Source organism: Myxine glutinosa, chromosome 1 (genome assembly GCF_964187855.1).
Source record: "Myxine glutinosa chromosome 1, kmMyxGlut1.1, whole genome shotgun sequence".
Lineage (NCBI taxonomy): Eukaryota > Metazoa > Chordata > Myxini > Myxiniformes > Myxinidae > Myxine > Myxine glutinosa.
The window spans coordinates 16,708,297-16,729,579 of NC_136261.1; the positions used below are offsets into that span (position 1 = coordinate 16,708,297).

At 42.6% G+C, this 21,283-nt stretch overlaps 1 long non-coding RNA gene across 1 annotated transcript in view; it reads right to left on the reverse strand.

The window, feature by feature from the left end:
* The window catches only part of LOC144893728 (uncharacterized), a 142,838-nt gene that overhangs the window by 81,374 nt on the left and 40,181 nt on the right, over window positions 1-21,283 (reverse strand). Inside the window, exon 2 of the long non-coding RNA XR_013624636.1 lies at window positions 10,701-11,133. This is a non-coding gene — a long non-coding RNA (uncharacterized LOC144893728). The remainder of the gene's footprint in view (window positions 1-10,700; window positions 11,134-21,283) is intronic.

Sequence of the window (21,283 nt, forward strand, 5' to 3'; positions counted from 1 at the left end):
CTGGGAAGCGCAAGTTTCAGAGGGGAGTAGTTAGATGAGATGATGCTGTGTGAGAACTGGACAGGTGTGTGGAGCAGTGTGGAGCAGTGTATGAGTAGTGAGTGTTGTGGATCAGCGCGAATGCGCTTGGGGAGAGAAGGGTGCAGGTGGCACCAGGTGTGAGAGCACAGGTGTGCAAGTACAGGTGTGTGGAATACATGGAGCAGGGAATGAGTGGTGTGGAGAGAGTTGGAGTAAGTGGTACGGAGTGGTGTGCATGGTGCAAAGGTGTGGATGGGGGAAGAGTGGACCCCTTTCACGAGTACCCGGGGCGGGTAGTGTAAGTGTTAGGTAGAGGGTACAGGTAAATTGTGGTTGGATATTGGCATCTGTGGTGCGGGTGAAAGAATGGTCTTTGGATGGGTGCATTAGTGTTGTGGAAATGGCTGGGCGTGTAGCCTGTTAGTGTGTGTAGTTGGTTGGGCGCTCCACCACTGTGAGGATGTCGGCCAGGTGAGGCCGCAGGTGGGCTCTGGGAGCCGGTAGTAGTTGTTGTGGATGGGGCCCGAGGATCCGGAGGACGGACCCGGGTAGCCCAGTGCCAGAGATCACCAGTGGGGTGACAGAGCCAGGAGAGGGCCTTCCCCAGTTAGTTAGGTTAGGGTGAGGAGCTAGGTAAGCTCGGGTGGCAACTGCAGTGTTGGAGGTGTGCAGGTGGGTAGACCTGCTGGGAGAGCTACACGTCACAGCCCAGAAATTGTGCGAAGGCACCGGGAGATGAATCGGGGGAGTGAGACCCCAAATTGAGAGGCACCACAGTTTGGTCAATGGGAATTGGTTTTTAGAACCCATAGTGTAAGTTGGCCAATGGATTGGCAGGGAAAGACCCCGGGTAATGTAAAGTTGTTAAAGTCATTTAGGAAATAGTTAGGATTGATGAACCTGTCGCACCATACGCAGCCACTTACCTGAGGTGATGATGATGACTCCACACCTGTGTTTTCTTTGTTCTGTGTTGCAGGAAATGAGAATTGCTGTGTGGATTGGTGAGACGCATCACGACGTGGATGAGACATTGGGGTGATTCCATCTCTCCCTCCTTAGGAGGGACTGATGATGAATTGGTGATGGCAAATTTTGCTGTTGAGTTGGAGATGGCAAATTGTGATGAGAGTTGGAAATGGCAAATTTGATTGGTTAGGAGGGAGAGAAGACGAATTTGGTTTATGGGAGGAACGGGGAAGACAGTAGGGACGTTTGTTGATTTGTAAAGTAGATGTTTATGGGTAGTGTTGTGTTTTGTGGATACAGTAAGGGGTAAGGGAGGGGCAATGTAGGTTACCTGGTGGGGGGGGGGGCGTACGGTAGGAACGTACCTGTCTCACCTGGTTCCCATGTGCCCCCAGTGTGCATCACCTTGTATTGCGTGCACTTTTGCGCCCTTACCACCTTACTCACTTGTCTTCTTCTTTTGTCTCCCACCTCCGAGGATCTGGCTTTGGGGCAGAGAGAGAGGAGAGAGAGGTGCTGGCTCCGCAGTTGTGGGCCTGTACTTTCGCTGCTTGCTGCCTGGATCGATACACCATATGGACCGCAATTTTTGTGGCCGCCCACCATGGACCGCAGTTCTTTTGCGGCCAAGCACCACCCGTTGATGGACCTCTGGGTCAACGTGGCACCTATGCCATACAGGTGAACCACTTATAGTTGGCCCCCCTGACGGCCACAATTTAGAAATGGACGCGGTTGGCGCCTTTCTTTATTTTTGAAGGAAGCCAGAACACCAACTGGGCTCCAAGGCAAGACCAGCGGCAGAACATCGGCCGGCTGCGACACCACCGGTGACTATGAACATTTTATTGGTGCACCGGATGGTGCTGACTGTGTTATGGGGTGGTGCTTTTGGTGCTTGGATGGGGTGCTCTGCACATTATTAAAGGCCGTAAGGCCACAGAGCACTCGTGGGTTGGTGTATCGATGCTGGCATGCGTGCTCTCTCTATGCATAACATCTGCATGTGTTCCTCCAAAAACAGGTCCTGGATCGTAGTGTAAATATCAGTGTAGTCTTGTATAAATGATGCTCCCTACCGGCTGTATATTTAGTTTGAGGATTCTTTCCGCGATTCGGTTATCCTGTGGGTGTGTTTCTGTGAGGAGAAGGGTGCAATGTCGCAGGGGGACATATTTACTCATTTGTGTACATCTGTAAAACTGTCGCACTCAGGGTTGAGTTAATAGTAGAGGGAACTACATCTGAGTGCCACACTAAAGTAAGTAAAAATTTATCGGGTCGGGACGCCCCGAGGTAGAGAAGGGTGCAATGTTGCGGATATGAGATTGGCCTGCATCCATATCCGCTTGTAAATATTCCCCTATTTCCCCAATACTTCCCAACTATCCCCAATCCCCCATTCCCTAGTCCCATTTTCTGTAAACAACACTCTGTAGCCCCGACCTTCCCCTATTTCCCCCATTAAATGTCGCATCCAGGTTCACCGCATCTCACGTAGACAACTATAGGACATCTTGCTAGTTATTCTTAGTCTATGTCAGTTAAGGACTCGTTTCCATTAATTCTGACTCTTCGTTGCACCAGAATGTGATTGTATGGCACCGTTAGAAAGTTTAGGACCTCCCAATACCTCCCCGCAGCTCTTCCTCATGGTACAACAACAACAACAACAACAACAGCGGCGGCGGCGCGGGGAGTGTGCGTCCTCACTCCGGCTTGGTTAGCCGCCATTGAACATGTGCTCCGACGGGGTTACCACGCAGGGGCTCGCTGTCAGCTCCTCGTCAAGGGCGGAGCCCGGTAACCCCCCGCACCCAATAGGAGCGGCAGACCGATTCCATCTGGGGCGGAGCTAACGAGCCGAGGGTGTGTCACTCCCCGCTGGACATGCGCAGGAAGAGGGAGGTGACGTCAGATGCGCCTCAGCTTGGAGAGAAAAGGACGCCACCTCCGAGCGCGACAATACCTCCCCGCATCTCTGGACCGGACCGGGTCGATTCTGCCCCTGAGCCAAGGTGCACCTTGTGCTATCGACTGCCTGCCCTTCCTTGCCATCAATCCCTGTGTAAGTCAGTCTTGTCCCGTTTGTCTGTGGTCTGTCGGGGATAAGATAAGACTGTGTCTAAGTGCCCATCTTTCTGTGCTTTACCTCTTACCGTGTAATCTACCCGTTTCTGCATCACCAATATTATATCCTCCTCCGGATGTCTTGAGAACTGTACCCCTTGTGTCGTTGCATTTATCCCAGCCGTTGTGTCCTTTCCTTCATTGATTTAGCATAGCGCGACTTGGTCAACGTCGAGTGGAATCGGGCGGGATAGGGTTCTAATCGGGGAGTAACTGTGCGGACGCGGTAATACCAAACCGCTCGGTAAACTAACATCTAAAACCGCGTCTGTAACAGTATTAAATAAAAATGAACTTCTCAAAGTTATGAAATATAAAACTCTTTTAGAAATCGTCAACAAATCTTATTGGTATCCTATTATGAGAAAAATAATTATAGATACAAGAATATCTCAAAATCCAGATGAGTATATGTATAATATTCTTTGGGGTTTAAACTCAAGGGTAGCAAGGGATGAGGAAGGAGTTGAAGAAGAGAAGGTGAAAAGAGAGAAAAGACAGGAGGAGAGGGAACAAAGAGAGAGGGAGGAGAGGGAGGAGAGGGAGATGGAAATCAGAGCGATTCAAAAAAGAGTGGATGTATTACAGCAAGAAGATCAATCTCAACTCACCGAAGAGGAAAATAAAGAAAGAATGAATGCTGTGAAAATATTGATATCAAAAATTGCTAAGATAAATGAGGAAGGAGTTAAAGAAGAGAAGGAGGAAAGAGAGAAAAAGGAGAAGGAGGAAAGGGAGAAAAAGGATGAGGAGAGGGAGAAAAAGGAGAAGGAGGAGAGGGAGGAAAGGGAGCAAAGAGAGAGGGAGGAAAAATATAAAAAGATGGAAATCAGTGAGATTCGTAAAAGATTGAGTGTATTACAGCAAATAAATCGATCTCAACGCACCGAAGAGGAAATTAAAGAATTAACAACTCTTATGAAGATAATGGTTTCAAAAATAACAATGTCAATGTCTTCAATTTCAGGGAGGAGATTTAAACGAGAAAGTGGTGAAGAAGAAGAAGAAGGAAAAGATTATTTGTGATTGATGATGTTGGTGTCATTGACTTTAGTTAGTTTTTATTTGTAAATAAATGGAGGAGAGAGTGAAGGCATTCCTTAGGATTCTTTATGTTTTAAAAATAAAGATTGAAATGTATATGTTGAAAACCAAAAAGGTTTTGATACTCTGTCGGAATTTTTCTGATAAATAAATATGAGTTATTGTCTCAAATGTAAAAAGAAAACTAAATCTAAAAATATCTCTTATGTTAAAGCTAAAAATAATAGAGTTTATCAAAAAGGAATATGTCAAGTATGTGGCTCTAAAAAGTGCCAATTCATCTCTCCTAAAAGAGGAGGAGACATACAAAAGTTTCTGTCAGGAAGTAAATTTACAACAACTGGAATTCCAGGGGAATTACACCTTCCAGGGTATTCTTTCTGTGGTCCAGGAACAAACTTGGATAAAAGATTAGATGAGGCTGACAATCCTAAACCTTGGTCTAAACCTACAAATAGGGTTGACGAAGTGTGTATGAAGCATGATATTGCTTATGGGAAAACCACTACGTTGACTGAAAAACATAAAGCCGACAGCGAAATGTTGTATAATTTGTCTTTGATACAAAATCCAACGTTGAGAGAGAAAGTTGATAGGTTTATTGTGAGAAATTTGATAAATGCTAAATTGAAACTTGGTCTTGGTTATTCCTCAAAAAACTATTAGGCTCTAATGATGTCATCAAGACTGAGGAGCTTTTGGCTGAAGAATTACACAAACCTATAATCACAAAGTTTAAAAGAAGGAAGGTTTATTCTAAATACACCGACCACATATGGTCTGCTGATTTAATTGAATTGAATAATGACAGGGGATACAGGTATGCTTTAACCGTTATTGATTTGAGGAGTAGATTTGCCTGGGGTGTCCCTTTAAAAAATAAAAGGGGTGATACTTTAATGTTAGCCTTTAAGCTAATATTTGATTGGGATAAAAGGAAACCAAAGAAGTTATGGACTGATGAGGGAACAGAGTTCTATAACAAAATATTCATGAAATTTCTTAAGGGGAAGGGTATTAAATTATACAGCACCTTTAATGAAGGAAAGGCAGTTGTTATTGAGCGTTTTAATCGTACTTTAAAAGAGAAATTATATAAAAAATTCACACAACTCGGTTCTCAAAAATGGGTGTATTTAATTCAGGATATTGTAGATAATTACAATAATACAGTTCATTCATCAACAAAATCAAAACCATCAGAAACATTTACAAAATTAGAATATGAAAAGGAGATTCATTTGAGAAAGCCCAAGTTCAAAGTTGGTGATATTGTAAGAATATACAAATGGAAAAGCCATTTTGAGAAAGGTTATACAAAGAGATGGACTAACGAATTATTTAAAATCGTTGATGTAATGGCTACAAACCCTTAGACCCACAAATTATATGATTTAAATGGAGAAGAAATCTTGGGTTCATTTTACTCGCAAGAATTACAAAAAACACAAGTAAGCAGATAATACCCTTGAAAATAATAAATAAATAAATAAAATGTAATGGGGATACGTTTTTAAATCTGTGAACCCCAAACACAGAATCCCACAACTTTTTAGTTGGGGCTTAACTTTTGTGTGTGTATAATGGGGATACGTTTTTAAATCTGTGAACCCCAAACACAGAATCCCACAAGTTTTTAGTTGGGGCTTAACTTTTGTGTGTGTATAATGGGGATACGTTTTTAAATCTGTGAACCCCAAACACAGAATCCCACAACGTTTCAGTTGGGGCTTAACTTTTGTGTGTGTATAATGGGGATACGTTTTTAAATCTGTGAACCCCAAACACAGAATCCCACAACGTTTCAGTTGGGGCTTAACTTTTGTGTGTGTATAATGGGGATACGTTTTTAAATCTGTGAACCCCAAACACAGAATCCCTCAACTTTCCAGTTGGGGCTTAACTTTTGTGTGTGTGTGTATGTGTGAGTGAGTCATAATAATATACAAACCCTAACCCAACCCCATCCCTAACCCAACCCCATCCCTAACCCAAACCCATCCCTAACCCAAACCCATCCCTAACCCAAACCCATCCCTAACCCAACCCCATCCCTAACCCAACCCAATCCCATACCCAATCCCATCCCTAACCCAACCCCATCCCTAACCCAACCCTAACCCAATCCCATCCCTAACCCAACCCCATCCCTAACCCTCACATTCAAAATCCCACCCTAACCCAATCCCATCCCGAACCCAACCCCATCCCTAACCCAACCCTAACCCAACCCCATCCCTAACCCAACCCATCCCTAACCCTCACATTCAAAATCCCAACCCTAACCCAATCCCATCCCTAACCCAACCCCAACCCTAACCCTCACATTCAAAATCCCAACCCTAACCCAACCCCATCCCTAACCCTCACATTCAAAATCCCACCCAAACCCTAACATAATCTTTCTTTTCTTCTTTTTTTAAATACGTTTTTTTTTTTTCCTCTTCCTCCAATTCTGTCTTTCAAGGCTTTCAAGTTTGAAGAAGTAGAAATGGGAAGAAATAATTTTCCAGCATTTTCTTCCTCGAACTTTCTTGATATTGCTTAAATCAAGCGTCATTAAATAATGAACATTGTTCATTGCTTTAGAATCCAAAGAGTCTCCAAGGGGAACCGCACAGGTAGAGTCTCCAAAATAAAACCAACTTTCCAAGTTCCCAAGGTATAACCACATTCCTGTTGAGCCTCCAAGATAGGTATCACATTCCGAGTCATCAAAACAAAACCCCCATTCCGAGTCTCCAAAAATATAACCATCTTTCCAAGTCCCCAAGGTAGAACCACAATTTTCAGAAATATTGGGGGTTTCCGTGATAAGTCTCACATAGTATAACTGCGGACCATCAGGAAGAACTCTCCTTGCCCAATTTTTTAGGGTTTCTATGATGTGTCTCACATAGTATAACTGCGGACCATCAGGGAGAACTCTCCTTGCCCAATTTTTTAGGGTTTCCATGATGTGTCTCACATAGTATAACTGCGGACCATCAGGGAGAACTCCCCTTTCCCAATTTTCAGAAATTTGTGGGTCTCCAATGTATGACTTGTATTCTGGCTCATCAAGGTAGAACTTGTTCAGTGGGTTTTGTTTTGATAACTCACAACAAGTATCATCATGGTAAAACTCTTTTTCAGGATTTTGTGGATCTCCAAGGTATAACTCTTTGGCTGGGTCATCAAGGTAGAACTCGTTCTGGGGGTCTTGGTTGTTCAAAATGTTTTCAAACAAAAAAATAACTTCATCCCAAGTTGTGTTAAAAGCAGAATTTTCATTTCGTATCTCAGATACAATTTCCTGTGAAAGAAAATAACAATGTATTAATTTAATACAATATTTTTTATTTGTATAAATCAAGCTCTATGAATATTAAAATAAACTTTGTTAACTCTTACACGAGTCTCATCTAAAAAAAAATATTAAAATAAATAATTAAATAAATAATTAAATAAATAAATAAATAAAGAAAGAAACAAACTTACCTCCATTGATAAGAGGTTCGAGTCCAGTTCATCAATCTGAAGGTTGAGTTCTACACAGGTAGTAGGACTCCAAGGAATAGCAAAGTTATCCCATTCCATTTCGGCATAGTAGTCCATTCTCAAGTGAAGCAGAAAGCGTGTTTGAAAAAGCCTGTGTGGTCGGTGCCTTTTATAAGGACTGGGTGTGTCATTTCCTGTGGAAATTCCCTGGGCGTGTCTTGACTGGAAATGATGTGATGGAAATTCCCTGAAAATGATGTAATGTATTACCTGGAAATGATACAATGCTGAAGAGTTTATAAAGTGGGTGGGACTTAACAAAGTGGGTGGGGTTTAGCAAAAGTGGGCGGAGCCTAGCAAAAAAGTGGGCGTGGCTTTACAAAAAGTGGGTTGGGCTAAGTAAAAAGGTGGGCGTGGCTTAACAAAAAGTGGGCGTGGCTTACCAAAAAGTGGACGGAGCTTAACAAAAAGTGGGCAGAGCCTACCAAAAAGTGTGTGGCACTGGAGGCGCTCAAACAAGAACATTGAGGGAGGTTTACCATTTTATCTTAGCTCAGTTAAAATATCTTAATAAAGAACCAAACTCAAACATCTTTTTTGTTAATATATTAGATGGTGAAGGGAGTGGCAAGAGAATTAAATTATTTCCCACGCATAAACAAATATTTGTAGGGTCGTTGTTTGAGTGGGCCAAAGATGATTCACCAGATGATATTAAGAGTAAAAGGTTAAAAGGTCCATAAGGTCAGAAGGATCACAGGTTCACACAGAAGGACCATTGTTTAAGTGGTCTAATGAATAAGGATAACATGTCAAAAGGTTAGAAGGTTCGTAAAGAACAGGGTGAGAGAAATAGAGGTGTTTAGGGGCAATGAGGGAGGGGAAAAATTAACATGTAAGTCAATGGGAAAATGAGAGTGTCCCAGAAGCAACATATATACACTACTTGTGTGTCATTTTTCTCAAAGATGGCTGAACGGATCTTCGTCAAACTTTCAGGGGTTCATCAATATATATGTTTTTTTTTTTTTGAGTTCGTTTTTTTGGATTTTCAAAAGAAATAACAATAATATCACTATATAGTGCATAAGCCTTTTTGATTAATAAAAAATAAAAAAAAACACCTTTAGAGGCCATTTTTCCCCGCAAGCGGGGGTTGGCCTTTTTCGGGGACCGTGGTTGTTGTTGTTTTTTGGTCCCCTTTTTGAAGCAATGTTTTACGGCCGGATGCCCTTCCTGACGCCAACCCTTTTTGTCGCCTTTTTACAACAAACAGGGAATTACCAGTGAACTGGTACTCAATTTGCCGACCTCGGAAGGATGACAGGCTGAGTCAACCCCCTGGCGTTAATTCAGCGATTGACCGGGATTCGAACCCAGGATCCTGGGATCCTAAGCCCTCACCCTAGCCGCTTGCCCAACACCAGGGCTAAGCCCAACACCAAGCCTTTTTGATTAATGACAGTTCTAATTATATACAAATACACATTCACACAAATAAATACAAAACAATTCGCCAACATTTGAACACAAATAAATCAAACAACTCCAGAAGTGTACGAAGTTGGTAGTAAGGCTTCTTCTTCTTCCTGAGCATCATCATACTTCACACAGAAACGTGATGAATTGCATATTCACCAGCAGAAATTCAACAAAAAAGTAAAATTACGATTTGACATTTGCGATGGATAATGATTTGGATGCAATTGCTTTTCCATTTTATTTGCCCTCATTTCAAAGATGTTAATGTTTCTTTTTCGCTTGAGCAACGCCGGGTCCTCCAGCTATAAATGCTTTTTTACTGTAATCGGAGTACAAATAGAAATACAACTTTGTCTGGGGGGTAACATAGCCGATGTCGCCGCGGCTGAAAGCTGGGGTGTGGGGGACTGGAAAAGGGGCGTAAATTCTCCATGTAAATGTGTACCATGTACCGCCACCTGGTGATGGTGGCAGAGGGTATTACAATTTCCTTTTTACCTGAGAAACACTGAGGTTAAAGCACTCCTTGCACAGATACATTTCTTCTCATTCTCATCCTCCCCCGCCCCCCCCCCCCCCCCTACACCGTCCCCGCAGAAGAGGTATATGTAGTACATCTTTCCCGTCCCCCTTCCACTCTCCCCACTCCCTTCCTCCCTTCCTCACCCCCCCACCAAAACTTGACCCAATTTGATCCCACACTTCCCCTCACCTTTAACCTCCTGGTAGTTCCACTATGGGGGGCTGGGTTGGGTCAAACCTGGACCTACTTTAACCCCCGGTAGACCTTTGAGACCTCGAGCTTTTTAATGCCGTGAACAACCCATTGTGCTACAGTACGGTGAAAGGACCATCCCATCCACATCTTTCATATTTATTTTATATTTTCCCAACTCGTATTTCCTCACAATAACCATCGTATTTATTTTATGCACCATCAATCAAATCACAGTGAATTAACATCGAATTTATACCAGATGATATTTGAATAACATCACTGTAAAACGTCCCGTTCAATTCAATCTTTTTTGAGGAGAAACCCAATAACTCTCGAAATTCATTATCAATCATGAAATCAACTTTATAATTATTTTTAAGTCTAATAGTTGATTTTGAAGGATATTTTTGAACATCCATAACAATATTTTTTGGTCCATCACCTTGTTCTCTCATAAGGCGAGCAATTTCAGAAGATATTTATTTTAGGGGATCAAACCTGGACCCAATTTGATCCCACACTTACCCTTACCTTTGACCCCCCGGTAGTTCCACTTTGGGGGGCTGGGTTGGGTCAAACCTGGACCTACTTTAACCCCCGGTAGACCTTCGAGACCTCGATTTTCTTTAATGCCGTGAACAAACTTAAATTCCATCACACAAAATATAATTTTAGCCAAGTTTGGTCACAATCCCATCAAAATTGACTTTGTACCATACATCAAAAATCCATTCATATTAGACAATATAAAACTGCAGTCTCTCTCAAAAGAGATTATAAAAGTTCAAATAATTTTTAAAAGGCAATGGTAGAAGATCAAGATATTTGTTGACATGTAAAAAAAAAAGTCACATACCAGACGTGGGTCTTAATCCATCATCCTGAGAGTGGAGGCTGCAGACATCACTGAACCCGATTCCAGAGACTCCAGGAAAATTTTCCAGCTTTACATTTTGGAATCTAACAAAGTTTTGGCAGAAACTGGAAAGTTCCCGAATAACATTATCCAAGCTGACGAAAATACTCCCCAACAGAGAAGAACCTGCAATCTGGACATCTTGCGGCTTTAAAAAAGAATTCATAAATTTACAGAAGTCAGCATACATTGCAAATTGAAATTTCTCTTTGGAGAGAGTGAGGAGCTCCTCCCGCAATGAATCCGACTCCGTACAAGCTCGAATAACCTTCTCATCCTCAATTCCAAGCTTGTCGATCACTGCTTGGGCTGTTTCTGCTCTCAGACCTTGTGATTGGAGCCATTTCAAGAAGCTCTCCATTTCACTGATGACCTGCCAAGCACACAATGCTCATGTTAATCACAGAAAAGTTATACATGTTATTTTCCTTACTCTGTTTGGAATTTTTGTGATTTATTTCCATGGACAATCCAATCAATTATTATCCAATAAATACAGGTGTTGGTGCAATAAATACAGGTAAGAACCCTGGTGTTGGGCTAGCGGCTAGGGTGCCGGCTTAGGATCCAAGGATCCTGGGTTCGAATCCCGGTTGATTGCTGAATTAACGCCAGGGGGGTTGACTCAGCCTGTCATCCTTCCGAGGTCGGCTAATTGAGTACCAGTTCACTGGTAATTCCCTGTTTGTCGTTAAAGGCGGCAAAAAGGGTTGGCGTCAGGAAGGGCATCCGGCCGTAAAACATTGCTTCAAAAAGGGGACCGAAAAACAACAACAACCATGGTTCCCGAAAAAGGCCAACCCCCGCTTTGCGGGGAAAAATGGCCTCTAAAGGTGGTTATTTTTTTTTATATAAATACAGGCTTTTGTATCCAGTCTGTTCACCAACTGTGTCCCATGTTGTAAGTTTTTTTTTTTTTTGTTTTTTTTTGTATACTGAATCGAGGCTCGTGAAAGAGCTGACATTTACTTCACAAACAAATCAACCAGACAAACAAAATATATTAAAAGAGGGAGCGGAAGACAAGAGAATGGGAAGCACACAAACACTTGAGAGCACACAACATTTGAGAGCAGGGAGATGTGTGGGAGGGAGAGGGCTCGGGGGGAGGAGGCGTGGGAAGGGGTGGGGGGGGGGTGGGGGGTGGGAGAAGTATAAAACACAACGACACCAAGGACTTCCAGGTCAGAAGTTGGTATTTCAAAAAGTGGAATTGGGGTGAAATTATCGGGGATAGAAAAGATCAAGGTTTTGGATGGGGGAAGATAAGAGATGGTGGTGAACAGCTGTTTTAAAGACCTGGAGGGTGGAGTGGGATTGAAGAGAGTGAGGGAGTTTGTTCCAGAGGTGGGAGAAAAGAGGAATGAAGGAGCGAAGGTGAGCAGAGAGTCTTGATTTTGGCAGTTTAACCATAAGAGGGTTGCAGGCAGATCTTGTGTGACCTGTAGGAATATTTGCGGGACAGAGCCCAGAGAGAGCTGGGGGGGCAAGGCCAGAGAGGAGTCGGTAGAAGACGGAAAGACCAGCAACCTGCCTGCGGTGACTAAGTGAAAGGCCCTCAGAGATAGCGTCATCCTGGGAGACTCCAATGATTCTGAACGCTTTGGTTTCAACAGCGTGAAGACGAGCTAGGTGTGAGGCAGGAGCACCAGCCCAGAGGGCAGAGCAGTACTCCATTGAGCTGTGGATGAAAGCGTTGTATGTGGTGAGGAGCTCAGGTGTGCCAAGGAAGGACTTCGCAAGACGGAGGATGCCCAGTCGGCGACTGGCTTTGGAGGCCAGCTTGGAAATGTGGTTTCCCCAGAAAGGATCATGGCAGATAGTGAGACCCAAAAGCTTGAGTGACAGAACTTCTTGGAGAGGATTATTCAGAAAGTAGATGGGAGGGTTGTCCAGTCGGTCTTTTTGGAGAGACATCTTAAGAGTGTGAGATTTGTCAGGATTGAAAGACATGTTCCACTTGTTTGCCCAGTCTGTGATTTTGTCCAGGTCTGCAGAGAGGGAGGAGGCTGCAGACTGCCGATATGAGGGATGAGGAATGGAGCGGCAGAGAGTGAAGTCATCAGCAAAGAGATAGAGAGGATTTTCAAGAGAGTCAGAGAGATCATTGATGAAGACCAGAAAAAGCACAGGGCCCAGAACACTGCCTTGGGGAACTCCAGGCTGAACAGGAAGCGGACATGAGAGAAACCCATTCAGGGCCACACGTTGACTACGACTATAGAGGAGGTCCACCAGCCATGCGTGGAGATTTCCATGGATACCAAAGGAGGAGAGTTTGGTGAGCAGAGCGGGGTGCCAGACCGTATCGAAGGCACGTGATACGTCGAGGGAGACAGCTCTAATTTCCTGTTTGGCATTGAGGACCTCCATCCATTGTTGAGACAGCAGAAGCAGCATGTCCAGAGTAGAGTGACCTGGTCTGAAACCAAATTGATGATCAGAGATCAAGCCATTGGAGAAGAGGAAAGATTTCATATCCAAAGCAATGATGGATTCCATGACTTTGCTGATAATTGGGAGAAGGCTGATTGGTCTGTAGTTGCTAGGATCTGTTTTTGCACCTTTTTGTGCAAAGCAGTGATGTTGGCTGATTTCCAAGCAGATGGCAGTTGACCTTGAGCAAAAGAGAGGGTGAAGAGAACAGAGAGAGGGAGTGAAAGAGCGGAAGAACAGGATTTTAGGACCCGTGGGCTGATGCCGTCAGGTCCAGTTGCAGAATCAGAGTCGAGGGTTGACAGAAACTTTTCCACCTTGTCAGGAGGAAAGGACACGGAGTCCAGGAGCAGCTGGGTACGACTGGGTACGGTGGGTACAGAGAGGGATGGGTTTGAGACACAAGATTTAGAGGCAAACACAGAGTTGAGGCATTCAGCTTTTTCACGTGCGGAGTCAGCTGTGTAGCCGTTTGAGGTAAGGGAGGGGATGGAGAGGGAACAAACACCAGAAACAGATTTGACCAGACGCCACCAGGATTTGGAAGAGGGAGACAGATAAGAGAGTTCGGTCTTGAGAACAGAGAGATATTTTTTCCTGGCTCTCCTGAGGGTGGACACACACTTGTTTCAGGCTTTGTGAAAGGAAATGAGATTTCCTTCCGTTGGATTTGCTTTCCAGGAGACGAAGGCAAGTTGTTTCTGGGCAACAGCCTCACCACAAGATTCCGTGTACCATGGACGGGAGGAAGGGTATGACAACTGAAGACGAGATGGGATAAATCTGTGCATGAGAGAGAGCAATTTACTTTGGAAGAATTCCCAGGATGAGTTTATGTCAGAGGTGGTAGAGATGGGAGACCAGTCCAGATGATTGATGGATGCTTGAAGACCGTGCCAGTTGGCCTGAGTGAAATGCCAGACTCGTCGACGCTGATGAGGCTCTCTGAGAATGGTCAGAGAGATGTCCACTTTAACAAGCACATGATCAGATGAGCCGATTGGAGCAGAAGAAGAGCAGCAGACATTTTCAGGGAAGTTAGTCATAACCAAGTCCAGAAGAGAAGATGCTCCGTTGACTGAGATCCGGGTCAGGAAATTGACAGATTGTGTCAGTCCCAGTGAGTCGCAGAAATCCTTTGCTGAGGAGCCATGGCTGGTGAGAGAGGTACCCACACCCAGCCAACTGGCATGGTGACAATTGAAATCACCACATATGAGGAAGAGAGAGTTGGGATGAGTAGATAGAAGTTGGTCCATATTATCAGACAGCGAGATGTAGATGGAGTCATCACTGTTTGGTGGACGGTACAACACACATTTGAACAAAAGGTGGGAGCAAAGGGGAAGCCGTAGCCAGAGGTATTCCTGGGGGTGAGGTAGAGAGAGTGCAGTGCAGGGTGAATGAGGAAGAGAGTTTTTGATAAAGATAGCAACCCCACCTCCAGGACGAGGCTCAGGTCTATCATACCGGAGGAGGGAGTAACCCGGGAGAGATACGAAGGAATCAGAGACATCATGAAGGAGGAAAGTTTCTGTTAAGCAGATCACGTCTGGTTTGACAGAAGCAACCTGTGTGGAGAGATCAGTTAAGTTTGAACGAAGGCCCCGGATGTTTGAGGTCCATACCATTAATGGAGGGAGGGGGGCATCGGATACAGAACAGGGGGGAGGAGGGGTAGGGTAAGATGTGGAAGAGGTGGAATAGGTCGGGAGAGCTGTTGAAGGTGTGTCAGAGATTTCAGAATAGCTCGGAGAAAGGGAAGGATGGGGCGGACAAAACGTTTGATGGTGATTGGGTGAGGCACAATGAGGTGTTATTTGAGGAGGGGGAAGAGCGAGGCAGAAGATTGGGGGAGATGGAGGTGAGAGTTGGAAGGGGGAAGAAGCGGGGAGGATGCTTTGAGGAGGGGGAGTGAGGGGGGAAATTGAGAAGAAATGAGGGTGGGGAGATTTGAAGGGGAGGGGCGAGAAGGGAGTTTAGGAGGGAAGGGACAAGGGGAGGGATTTGAAAGGGATGGGATATGGGGGAGATTTGGAGGGGAGGGGTGAGGGGGGAGTCTAGGAGGGGAGGGGCGAGGGGGAGTCTTGGAGGGGAGGGGTGTGGGTGGAGTTTAGGAGGGAAGGGGCAAGGGGGGAGATTTGAAAGGGATGGGTGATGGGGAAGATTTGGAGGGGAGGGGTGATGGGGAAAATTTGGAGGGGAGGGGTTATGGGGAAGATTTGGAGGGGAGGGGTGAGATTGGATTTTAGAAAGTGTACGATTAATGGGAAACGAACATTGATTGCAAAATGAGTTTCTTGTGACCTTCGAGTCAAAAATACGTTTAAGGACGCTGGAGGGAGGATGGAGTGCAGGAGAGTTTAGGGAATGTTGAAAAGAGGCACTATAAGAGATGGAAATATTATAATAGGCGTAGGTGATTCTGTCTGTCTGTCTGTTGGACGTCTGTCCGGGGGTGTGGCTTACTCGGTTTGCAGAGTAGCTCCACCCACTCCTCCTTTTCGAATAGCTTTGAGGCCTGTTTAGTTAGGCCCGTGCTGTCTTTCTCTCTCACACAGGTTTATTTCAATTCTAATTCGATATATCATTTCATTTTTCGCAGTCGCTAACATAGTTTTAAACTCGGTTGAAAAAAAACGGGAAGAAAATCCGATGAAAGTTTCCGTTTATAGAACAGTAGTGTATATATGTTGCTTCTGGGACACTCTCATTTTCCCATTGACTTACATGTTAATTTTTCCCCTCCCTCATTGCCCCTAAACACCTCTATTTCTCTCACCCTGTTCTTTACGAACCTTCTAACCTTTTGACATGTTACCCTTATTCATTAGACCACTTAAACAATGGTCCTTCTGTGTGAACCTGTGATCCTTCTGACCTTATAACCTTTTACTCTTAATATCATCTGGTGAATCATCTTTGGCCCACTCAAACAACGACCCTACAAATATTTGTTTATGCGTGGGAAATAATTTAATTCTCTTGCCACTCCCTTCACCATCTAATATATTAACAAAAAAGATGTTTGAGTTTGGTTCTTTATTAAGATATTTTAACTGAGCTAAGATAAAATGGTAAACCTCCCTCAATGTTCTTGTTTGAGTGCCTCCCATGCCACACACTTTTTGGTAGGCTCTGTCCACCTTTTGTTAAGCTGTTCACTTTTTGTTAAGCCACGCCCCCTTTTGTTAAGCCACGCCCACTTTTTGCGAAGCCCCACCCACTTTGTGCGAAACCGCGCCCACCTTTGCTAAGCCCCGCCCACTTTTGCTAAGCCCCGCCCACTTTTTGCTAAGCCCCGCCCACTTTTGCTAAGCCCTATCCACTTTATAAACTCTTTAGCATTGTATCATTTCCAGGTAATACATTACATCATTTTCAGGGAATTCCCATCACATCATTTCCAGTTAAGACACGCCCAGGGAATTTCCACAGGAAATGACACACCCAGTCCTTATAAAAGGCACCGACCACACAGGCTTTTTCAAACACGCTTTCTGCTTCACTTGAGAATGGACTACTATGCCGAAATGGAATGGGATAACTTTGCTATTCCTTGGAGTCCTACTACCTGTGTAGAACTCAACCTTCAGATTGATGAACTGGACTCGAACCTCTTATCAATGGAGGTGAGTTTGTTTATTTATTTATTTATTTAATTAATTATTAATTTAATTATTTATTTTAATTTTTTTTTTTTTTAGATGAGACTCATGTAAGAGTTAACAAAGTTTATTTTAATATTCATAGAGCTTGATTTATACAAATAAAAATATTGTATTAAATTAATACATTGTTATTTTCTTTCACAGGAAATTGTATCTGAGATACGAAATGAAAATTCTGCTTTTAACACAACTTGGGATGAAGTTATTTTTTTGTTTGAAGACATTTTGAACAACCAAGACCCCCAGAACGAGTTCTACCTTGATGACCCAGCCAAAGAGTTATACCTTGGAGATCCACAAAATCCTGAAAAAGAGTTTTACCATGATGATACTTCTTGTGAGTTATCAAAACAAAACCCACTGAACAAGTTCTACCTTGATGAGCCAGAATACAAGTCATACATTGGAGACCCACAAATTTCTGAAAATTGGGAAAGGGGAGTTCTCCCTGATGGTCCGCAGTTATACTATGTGAGACACATCATAGAAACCCTAAAAAATTGTGAAATGTGAATTCTCCCTGATGGTCCGCAGTTATACTATGTGAGACACATCATAGAAACCCTAAAAAATTGGGCAAGGAGAGTTCTCCCTGATGGTCCGCAGTTATACTATGTGAGACACATCATAGAAACCCTAAAAAATTGGGCAAGGAGAGTTCTCCCTGATGGTCCGCAGTTATACTATGTGAGACACATCATAGAAACCCTAAAAAATTGGGAAAGGGAAGTTTTCCCCTGATGGTCCGCAGTTATACTATGTGAGACTTATCACGGAAACCCCCAATATTTCTGAAAATTGTGGTTCTACCTTGGGGACTTGGAAAGATGGTTATATTTTTGGAGACTCGGAATGGGGGTTTTGTTTTGATGACTCGGAATGTGATACCTATCTTGGAGGCTCAACAGGAATGTGGTTATACCTTGGGAACTTGGAAAGTTGGTTTTATTTTGGAGACTCTACCTGTGGGGTTCCTCTTGGAGACTCTTTGGATTCTAAAGCAATGAACAATGTTCTTTATTTAATGACGCTTGATTTAAGCAATATCAAGAAAGTTCGAGGAAGAAAATGCTGGAAAATTCTTTCTTCCCATTTCTACTTCTTCAAACTTGAAAGCCTTGAAAGACAGAATTGGAGGGAAGAGAAAAAAAAAGAAAAAGAAATACGTATTTAAAAAAAGAAGAAAAGAAAGATTATGTTAGGGTTTGGGTGGGATTTTGAATGTGAGGGTTAGGGTTGGGGTTGGGTTAGGGATGGGATTGGGTTAGGGTTGGGATTTTGAATGTGAGGGTTAGGGATGGGTTGGGTTAGGGATGGGGTTGGGTTAGGGTTGGGTTAGGGATGGGGTTGGGTTAGGGATGGGATTGGGTTAGGGTGGGATTTTGAATGTGAGGGTTAGGGATGGGGTTGGGTTAGGGATGGGGTTGGGTTAGGGTTGGGATTTTGAATGTGAGGGTTAGGGTTGGGGTTGGGTTAGGGATGGGATTGGGTTAGGGTTGGGATTTTGAATGTGAGGGTTAGGGATGGGTTGGGTTAGGGATGGGGTTGGGTTAGGGTTGGGTTAGGGATGGGGTTGGGTTAGGGATGGGATTGGGTATGGGATTGGGTTGGGTTAGGGATGGGGTTGGGTTAGGGATGGGGTTGGGTTAGGGATGGGGTTGGGTTAGGGATGGGTTTGGGTTAGGGATGGGTTTGGGTTAGGGATGGGGTTAGGTTAGGGATGGGGTTGGGTTAGGGTTTGTATATTATTATGACTCACTCACACATACACACACACACACAAAAGTTAAGCCCCAACTGGAAAGTTGAGGGATTCTGTGTTTGGGGTTCACAGATTTAAAAACGTATCCCCATTATACACACACAAAAGTTAAGCCCCAACTGAAACGTTGTGGGATTCTGTGTTTGGGGTTCACAGATTTAAAAACGTATCCCCATTATACACACACAAAAGTTAAGCCCCAACTAAAAAGTTGTGGGATTCTGTGTTTGGGGTTCACAGATTTAAAAACGTATCCCCATTATACACACACAAAAGTTAAGCCCCAACTAAAAAGTTGTGGGATTCTGTGTTTGGGGTTCACAGATTTAAAAACGTATCCCCATTATACACACACAAAAGTTAAGCCCCAACTAAAAAGTTGTGGGATTCTGTGTTTGGGGTTCACAGATTTAAAAACGTATCCCCATTACATTTTATTTATTTATTTATTATTTTCAAGGGTATTATCTGCTTACTTGTGTTTTTTGTAATTCGTGTGAGTAAAATGAACCCAAGATTTCTTCTCCATTTAAATCATATAATTTGTAGGTCCAAGGGTTTGTAGCCATTACATCAACGATTTTAAATAATTCATTAGTCCATCTCTTTGTATAACCTTTCTCAAAATGGCTTTTCCATTTGTATATTCTTACAATATCACCAACTTTGAACTTGGGCTTTCTCAAATTAATCTCCTTTTCATATTCTAATTTTGTAAATGTTTCTGATGGTTTTGATTTTGTTGATGAATGAACTGTATTATTGTAATTATCTACAATATCCTGAATTAAATACACCCATTTTTGAGAACCGAGTTGTGTGAATTTTTTATATAATTTCTCTTTTAAAGTACGATTAAAACGCTCAATAACAACTGCCTTTCCTTCATTAAAGGTGCTGTATAATTTAATACCCTTCCCCTTAAGAAATTTCATGAATATTTTGTTATAGAACTCTGTTCCCTCATCAGTCCATAACTTCTTTGGTTTCCTTTTATCCCGATCAAATATTAGCTTAAAGGCTAACATTAAAGTATCACCCCTTTTATTTTTTAAAGGGACAACCCAGGCAAATCTACTCCTCAAATCAATAATGGTTAAAGCATACCTGTATCCCCTGTCATTATTCAATTCAATTAAATCAGCGGACCATATGTGGTCGGTGTATTTACAATAAACCTTCCTTCTTTTAAACTTTGTGATTATAGGTTTGTGTAATTCTTCAGCCAAAAGCTCCTCAGTCTTGATGACATCATTAGAGCCTAATAGTTTTTTGAGGAATAACCAAGACCAAGTTTCAATTTAGCATTTATCAAATTTCTCACAATAAACCTATCAACTTTCTCTCTCAACGTTGGATTTTGTATCAAAGACAAATTATACAACATTTCGCTGTCGGCTTTATGTTTTTCAGTCAACGTAGTGGTTTTCCCATAAGCAATATCATGCTTCATACACACTTCGTCAACCCTATTTGTCGGTTTCGACCAAGGTTTCGGATTGTCAGCCTCATCTAATCTTTTATCCAAGTTTGTTCCTGGACCACAGAAAGAATACCCTGGAAGGTGTAATTCCCCTGGAATTCCAGTTGTTGTAAATTTACTTCCTGACAGAAACTTTGTATGTCTCCTCCTCTTTTAGGAGAGATGAATTGGCACTTTTTAGAGCCACATACTTGACATATTCCTTTTTGATAAACTCTATTATTTTTAGCTTTAACATAAGAGATATTTTTAGATCTAGTTTTCTTTTTACATTTGAGACAATAACTCATATTTATTTACCAGAAAAATTCCGACAGAGTATCAAAACCTTTTTGGTTTTCAACATATACATTTCAATCTTTATTTTTAAAACATAAAGAATCCTAAGGAATGCCTTCACTCTCTCCTCCATTTATTTACAAATAAAAACTAACTAAAGTCAATGACACCAACATCATCAATCACATAATCGTTTCCTTCTTCTTCTTCTTCTTCACCACTTTCTCGTTTAAATCTCCTCCCTGAAATTGAAGACATTGACGTTGTTATTTTTGAAACCATTATCTTCATAAGAGTTGTTAATTCTTTAATTTCCTCTTCGGTGCGTTGAGATTGATTTATTTTCTGTAATACACTCAATCTTTTACGAATCTCACTGATTTCCATCTTTTTATATTTTTCCTCCCTCTCTCTTTGCTCCCTTTCCTCCCTCTCCTCCTTCTCCTTTTTCTCCCTCTCCTCCTCCTTTTTCTCCCTTTCCTCCTTCTCCTTTTTCTCTCTTTCCTCCTTCTCTTCTTCAACTCCTTCCTCATCCCTTGCTACCCTTGAGTTTAAACCCCAAAGAATATTATACATATACTCATCTGGATTTTGAGATATTCTTGTATCTATAATTATTTTTCACATAATAGGATACCAATAAGATTTGTTGACGATTTCTAAAAGAGTTTTATATTTCATAACTTTGAGAAGTTCATTTTTATTTAATACTTTAAACAAGTCTCTATTTGTGGGTTTAACAATATCAGTATAAGGCCAGTTTTTTATGACAAAATTCCCATGTATATGCTCCAAATCATAAGGTATGTAATACCGAGCACCCTTTTCTTGTAGGTATCCTTGAATACAAAAATTATAATTCTCTTGTAGTCTTCTTCCTGCCATTTATGTA